The following is a 7598-nucleotide window of genomic DNA, read 5'->3' as shown; positions in this document are numbered from 1 at the left end:
ACACACCCCACACACCCCACACACACACACCCCACACACCCCACACACACACTCACACACACCCCACACACACACTCACACACACCCCACACACACCCCACACACACCCCACACACACACACCCCACACACACCCCACACACACACACCCCACACACCCCACACACCCCACACACCCACTCACACACACCCCACACACACACACCCCACACACACCCCACACACCCCACACACCCACTCACACACACCCCACACACACACACCCCACACACACACACACACCCCACACACCCCACACACACACTCACACACACCCCACACACACCCCACACACTCACACACACCACACACACACACTCACACACACCCCACACACACACCCCACACACACACTCACACACACCCCACACACACACACACTCACACACACCCCACACACACTCCACACACCCCACACACCCCACACACACACTCACACACACCCCACACACACACACACTCACACACACCCCACACACCCCACACACACACACCCCACACACACTCCACACACCCCACACACCCCACACACACACTCACACACACCACACACACACACACACACCCCACACACACCCCACACACACACTCACACTCACACACACCCCACACACACACTCACACACACCCCACACACACACTCACACACACCCCACACACACTCCACACACCCCACACACCCCACACACACACTCACACACACCCCACACCCCACACACACACACCGCACACACCCCACACACACACACCCCACACACACCCCACACACACACAGCTCCACCCCGCTCACTCTTGTGTGTCTGTGTGTGTGCGTGAGTCCATGGCTCGCCCACTCTATGGAGGAAGTTGTTTTAGCTTGTCCTGACGAATAAACACAGAGCACTGTGTGTGGGGTGTGTGTGTCTGTGTGTGTGTGTGTCTGTGTGTGTGTGTGGGGTGTGTCTGTGTGTGTGGGGTTCTGTGTGTGTGTGTGTGTCTGTGTGTGGTGGTCCCCCTCTTTAAGAAGGGGGACCACACAGACTGTAACAACTACAGGGGCATCTCACTCCTCAGTGTGCCGGGAAAGGTCCTGGCAAGGATTATTCAGCATCGCCTTGCCAGGCACGCTGAGGAGAGGCTTGCGGAGCCCCAATGCGGTTTCAGGAAAGGGCGGTCCTGCACAGATGCCATATTTTCTGTCCGTCTGCTACAGCAGAGGTGTAGGGAATTCCAGCAAGACCTACATCTCTGCTTTATTAACCTGGTCAAGGCCTATGATACCATCAGTAGCCCCTGGGCTCTGGGTTGTTCTAAGTGCTTTTGGAGTACCTGACCCTCTGCTCACGATCATTAAGGACCTTCATGATGGTGAGCGGGCCCGGGTAAAACTACGTGGCCGGGAGTCAGAGCCATTCCCTGTACACCTTGGGGTGCGACAGGGATGTCCTCTGGCTCCCACATTATTTAACATCTATTTTGACCACGTAGTTCGTGAAGCCTTCAATAGCTGTACCAGGGGAATCTCCATATGGTACAGATATAATGGGAGGCTGATCGATGCCCGGGTGCGGTCAAGGGATGGCTTCCTATTGGTCAACCACGTTGTGTATGCTGATGATTTGGTAATAGCTGCTCAGTCAGAGGAGGAGTTGGAGACGCTGCTGCTGAGACTGGAGCGTGCCACTAAGAGGTGGGGTCTTACCATCAGCCCCACCAAAACTAAGCACCTGCCTGGGTATTTTGTACCATCGGACACTCCACCCCCACAACTCCCAATCGGTGATGGGGCAGTTGTGGAGAGAGTGGAGAGTTTCCCATACCTGGGTAGTGTGCTTATGACCGGCCCCAGTTTAACAGCAGAGGTCTCACTCCGAATCAGTCGAGCGGCAATATCTTTTCATCGGTTGCGTAACGCTGTGTGGAAGCTACCTGGTCTGTCGCTCCGCACTAAACTTCAGGTCTTCTCGGCCACGGTCATTCCCTCCCTTCTCTACGCTTGCGAAACGTGGACTCCCCTAATGGAACATCTTTGCCGGTTAGAAACATTTAGGCTGGCCTGCCTACGATCCATCCTGGGTTTAACCAGACTGGATTGTGTGAGGAGCTCACAAATCCTTGAAAGATCTGGGCAAGGTCCCATCGGTGAGGTCCGGCGGGCAAGGCTGCGATGGCTGGGTCATGTAGCCCGCATGCCCAGCCAACACATGCCGAAACAGCTTTTGTTCGGCCGGATCGAGGGGGCTAAGCGGGCGCGGCACGGGCTAGAGAAGAGATGGAGTGATGTGGTACAGGAGGACGTGGAGCTGAGTGGACTTGCCGATGACTGGTACCAGCGGTGTCAAGATCGACCTCTGTGGAGGAGGCTCGTGAAGGATGCTACAGGGCAGTTGGAGGCAGTCGCCCTCCAACAACAACGGAGGGCGGAGGAGCGACGCTCACAACAACGAGCGGAGCGCCGGGTGGCTAAAGCACAGCGGGTTGGCACAGTAGGGGGCACAGGTGGTGCATCAGCCAGTCATCTCAGTCAGTCGACCCATGGCACCTGGGTCTGCCCCGTGACCTGCCAGCGGGCGTTCCACACTCCACGTGGCCTCAGGGTGCACATAGCCTGGCACAAGCGTCGTGGTGACGTCACCGCCACTTAGTGGCGAATGGCGGTTGTTGTCTGTGTGGGGTGTGTAGTCTGTGTGTGTGTGGGTATCTGTATGGGGTGTGTGTGTCTGTGTGGGGTGTGTAGTCTGGGTGTCTGGGTGTCTGTGTGGGGTGTGTGTGAGTCTGTGGTTGTGTGTCTGTGTGCGTGTGGGGTGTGTATGTGTCTGTGTGGGGTGTGTGAGTCTGTGTGTGTATGTCTGTGTGGGGTGTGTGTGTGTGTCTTGTGTGTGTATGTGTGTATCTGTGTGTATGTGTCTGTGTGGGGTGTGTGAGTCTGTGTGTGTATGTCTGTGTGTGTATCTGTGTGTATCTGTGTGTATGTGTCTGTGTGGGGTGTGTGAGTCTATGTGTGTATGTGTGTGTGTGTATCTGTGTGTATGTGTCTGTGTGGGGTGTGTATGTCTGTGTGTATGTGTGTGTGTCTGACTGTGTCTGTGTGTGTGTAGTGGTAGTGTAGTAGTAGCGGGTCAGCGCTACGCCGCGCTACGAACCCGGACGCCCCGGTTTTCGATTCCCCTTCTCACGGCCAACACCACCGGTGACGATTATCTGAACCGGTCCCGGGCCTCCCCTAGGTCGACTCGGCCTCAAATGCGTACCCGTTGTCGTGGTGATGCGGTGCAGTGATCATCGCTAGCACCGGGGGAGAGACAAAGGCGGCCGGGCGTGGTGCTGACCCCCAGCAGAGTCGGCTGAGGCTACACGGGGGACATTCTTGCTCTCTGTGTGTGTCCCTTGCCCAAGCTGCTTCTCTTTGGACCTGGTAGGGGTGGGTGAACAGGCAATCCACAGGCTGTAGAGAAGTGATGAACCCGTGGGTGGGTGGGTGAGTGAGTGGGTGGGTGAGTGAGTGGGTGGGTGAGAGGGTGAGTGAGTGAGTGGGTGAGTGGGTGGGTGAGTGGGTGGGTGGGTGAGTGAGTGGGTGGGTGGGTGAGTGGGTGGGTGAGTGGGTGGGTGGGTGGGTGAGTGGGTGGGTGGGTGAGTGGGTGAGTGGGTGGGTGAGTGGGTGGGTGGGTGAGTGAGTGAGTGGGTGGGTGAGTGAGTGAGTGGGTGGGTGAGTGAGTGAGTGGGTGGGTGAGTGGGTGGGTGAGTGAGTGAGTGGGTGAGTGAGTGAGTGGGTGAGTGAGTGGGTGGGTGGGTGAGTGAGTGAGTGGGTGGGTGAGTGAGTGAGTGAGTGGGTGGGTGAGTGAGTGAGTGGGTGGGTGAGTGAGTGAGTGGGTGGGTGAGTGGGTGGGTGGGTGAGTGAGTGGGTGGGTGGGTGGGGTGGGTGGGTGGGTGGGGTGGGTGGGTGAGTGTATGGTTGGTTGAGTGGATGAGTGGATGGGTGAGTAAGTGAGTGGATGGTTGGGTGATTGGTTGGTTGAATGAGTGGATGAGTGGAAGGGTGAGTGTGGTTGGATGAGTGGATGGGTGAGTGTGTGATTGGTTGAGTGGATGGGTGGACGGGTGAGTAAATGAGTGGATGGGTGGGTGATTGGATGGGTGAGTAAGTGAGTGGATGGGTGAGTGGTTGGTTTAGTGGGTGAGTGGATGTGTGAGTGTGGTTGAGTGGATGAGTGAATGGGTGGATGAGTGGATGGGTGAGTGAGTGGATGGGTGAGTAAGTGAGTGGATGGGTGAGTAAGTGAGTGGATGGGTGGGTGAGTGAGTGGTTGGCTTAGTGGATGGGCGAGTGTGTGAGTGTGATGGGTTGCAGCTGAATGTGGTTCAGGAGGATGTGGAGCTGAGTGGACTTGCCGATGAGCGGTACCAGCAAGGTCGGAGGAGTCTCGTGAAGGATGCTTCTGGGCAGTGCCAGGCTAGGTGCACTCTGTGGCTACTGGAGGCAGTCGCTCAGCGGAGGGCAGAGAGGAGTGATGCCCACAACAACGAGCGGAGCGCCCGGCGTGTAAAGAGTTGGCACTTGTACGGGTAACAGGCGGTGCCTCATGCACCTAGCCTGGCACAGCAGTCGACCCATGGCACCTGATGGGTCTGTCACGTGACCTCATGCACCTAGCCTGGCACAGCAGTCGACCCATGGCACCTGCTGGGTCTGTCACGTGACCACCTCATGCACCTAGCCTGGCACAGCAGCACAACCCATGGCACCTGCAGGGTCTGTCACGTGACCACCTCATGCACCTAGCCTGGCACAGCAGTCGACCCATGGCACCTGCAGGGTCTGTCACGTGACCACCTCATGCACCTAGCCTGGCACAGCAGTCGACCCATGGCACCTGCAGGGTCTGTCACGTGACCTCATGCACCTAGCCTGGCACAGCAGCACAACCCATGGCACCTGCTGGGTCTGTCACGTGACCTCATGCACCTAGCCTGGCACAGCAGTCGACCCATGGCACCTACAGGGTCTGTCACGTGACCTCATGCACCTAGCCTGGCACAGCAGTACAAGCCATGGCACCTGCTGGGTCTGTCACGTGACCTCATGTACCTAGCCTGGCACAGCAGTCGACCCATGGCACCTGCAGGGTCTGTCACGTGACCACCTCATGCACCTAGCCTGGCACCTGCAGAGTCTGTCACGTGACCTCATGCACCTAGCCTGGCACAGCAGTCGACCCATGGCACCTGCAGGGTCTGTCACGTGACCACCTCATGCACCTAGCCTGGCACAGCAGTCAACCCATGGCACCTGCAGGGTCTGTCACGTGACCACCTCATGCACCTAGCCTGGCACAGCAGTCGACCCATGGCACCTGCAGGGTCTGTCACGTGACCACCTCATGCACCTAGCCTGGCACAGCAGTCAACCCATGGCACCTGCAGGGTCTGTCACGTGACCACCTCATGCACCTAGCCTGGCACAGCAGTCGACCCATGGCACCTGCAGGGTCTGTCACGTGACCACCTCATGCACCTAGCCTGGCACAGCAGTCAACCCATGGCACCTGCTGGCTTGAGTCTATGGGGCAGTCCCGGGGCTGCGATATATCGTCAGTTGCGATATATCGTCAATTACGATATATCGTAAATAACGATATATCGTCAATTACGATATATCGTAAATAACGATATATCGTCAATTACGATATATCGTAAATAACGATATATCGTCAATTACGATATATCGTAAATAACGAAATATCGTCAATTACGATATATCGTAAATAACGATATATCGTCAATTACGATATATCGTAAATAACGATATATCGTAAATTACGATATATCGTAAATAACGATATAGCGTCGAGGCAGCGATATATCGTAAATTGCGATATATCGGCAATTGCGATATAGCGTCAATTGCGATATATCGTCAATTACGATATATCGTCAATTACGATATATCGTAAATAACGATATATCGTAAATAACGATATATCGTCGAGGCAGCGATATATCGTCAATTACGATATATCGTCAATTACGATATATCGTCGAGGCAGCGATATATCGTAAATTGCGATATATCGGCAATTGCGATATATCGTCAATTAAGATATATCGTCAATTAAGATATATCGGCAATTAAGATATATCGGCAATTGCGATATATCGTCAATTGCGATATATCGGCAATTACGATATATCGTCGTGGCTGCGATATATCGTCAATTGCGATATATCGTAAATAACGATATATCGTCGTGGCTGCGGTATATCGTCAAAGCCGATATATCGGAAATTGCGATATATCGTCAATCACGATATATCGTCGTGGCTGCGATATATCGTCAATGCCGATATATCGTCAATCACGATATATCGTCGTGGCTGCGATATATCGCGATGCCCCCCCAACGTTAACCCACCTCAATTAGAATTCCGACAGCGCTTAAGTGGCAGCGCCTGCCCCTGATTGGTTGCGGAGCGCGAGCGCGCGGCGGAGGCGTGGCGGCGGTAAAAAAAATGCCCCGCCCACCCTTCCTCAACCAATAGGACGGCGAGAAAGAAGGGGGCGGAGCGACATCGGCGTATCCGTGCTAGGAATTACAAAGCGGAGGCCTGGAGGTGAGAGGCTTCTCCTAGGCCGCTTAACGAATTATTAAAAAGTTGAACAATTTTAAAACGTAACTGTCCGAGTTGTGTTTTTGCTGTTGGACGTTGTTGTTAAATGTTACGTTAACGTCGAGGCACGGGCGAGCGTTAAACAGTTTGTAATTGAATCTTGTGTGTAGTTTACTGTACGTGAGGTCACAGACTCAGGTGAGTGACTGGGTGGGTGAGTGAGTGGGTGAGTGACTTGGGTGAGTGAGTGAGTGGGTGAGTGAGTGGGCGGGTGAGTGAGTGAGTGGGTGAGTGAGTGGGTGAGTGACTGGGTGAGTGAGTGAGTGGGTGAGTGAGTGGGTGAGTGAGTGAGTGGGTGAGTGAGTGAGTGGGTGGTGAGTGAGTGGGTGGGTGAATGGGTGATTGAGTAGGTGGGTGAGTGAGTGGGTGAGTGAGAGGGTGAGTGAGTGACTGGTTGAGTGGGTGAGTGAGTGAGTGGGTGAGAGAGTGAGTGAGTGGGTGAGTGAGTGAGAGGGTGAGTGAGTGGGTGAGTGAGTGACTGGGTGAGTGAGTGACTGGGTGAGTGACTGGGTGAGTGAGTGAGTGGGTGGGTGGGTGAGTGAGTGGGTGAGTGAGTGAGTGGGTGAGTGAGTGGTGAGTGAGTGAGTGGGTGAGTGAGAGGGTGAGTGAGTGGGTGGGTGAATGGGTGATTGAGTAGGTGGGTGAGTGAGTGGGTGAGTGAGAGGGTGAGTGAGTGAGTGACTGGTTGAGTGGGTGAGTGAGTGAGTGGGTGAGAGAGTGAGTGAGTGGGTGAGTGAGTGAGAGGGTGAGTGAGTGGGTGAGTGAGTGACTGGGTGAGTGAGTGACTGGGTGAGTGAGTAACTGGGTGAGTGACTGGGTGAGTGAGTGAGTGACTGGGTGAGTGAGTAGGTGAGTGGGTGAGTGAGTGAGTGGGTGAGTGAGTGAGTGGGTGAGTGAGTGACTGGGTGAGTGAGT

This window comes from Petromyzon marinus, unplaced genomic scaffold (genome assembly GCF_048934315.1).
Source record: "Petromyzon marinus isolate PM22_M1 ecotype Great Lakes invasive population unplaced genomic scaffold, UKy_Petmar_22M1.pri1.0 PM_Scaffold_96, whole genome shotgun sequence".
NCBI classification, from domain to species: domain Eukaryota; kingdom Metazoa; phylum Chordata; class Hyperoartia; order Petromyzontiformes; family Petromyzontidae; genus Petromyzon; species Petromyzon marinus.
The sequence above is the reverse complement of the archived record's forward strand: the minus strand, read 5'-3'. Positions refer to the sequence as shown.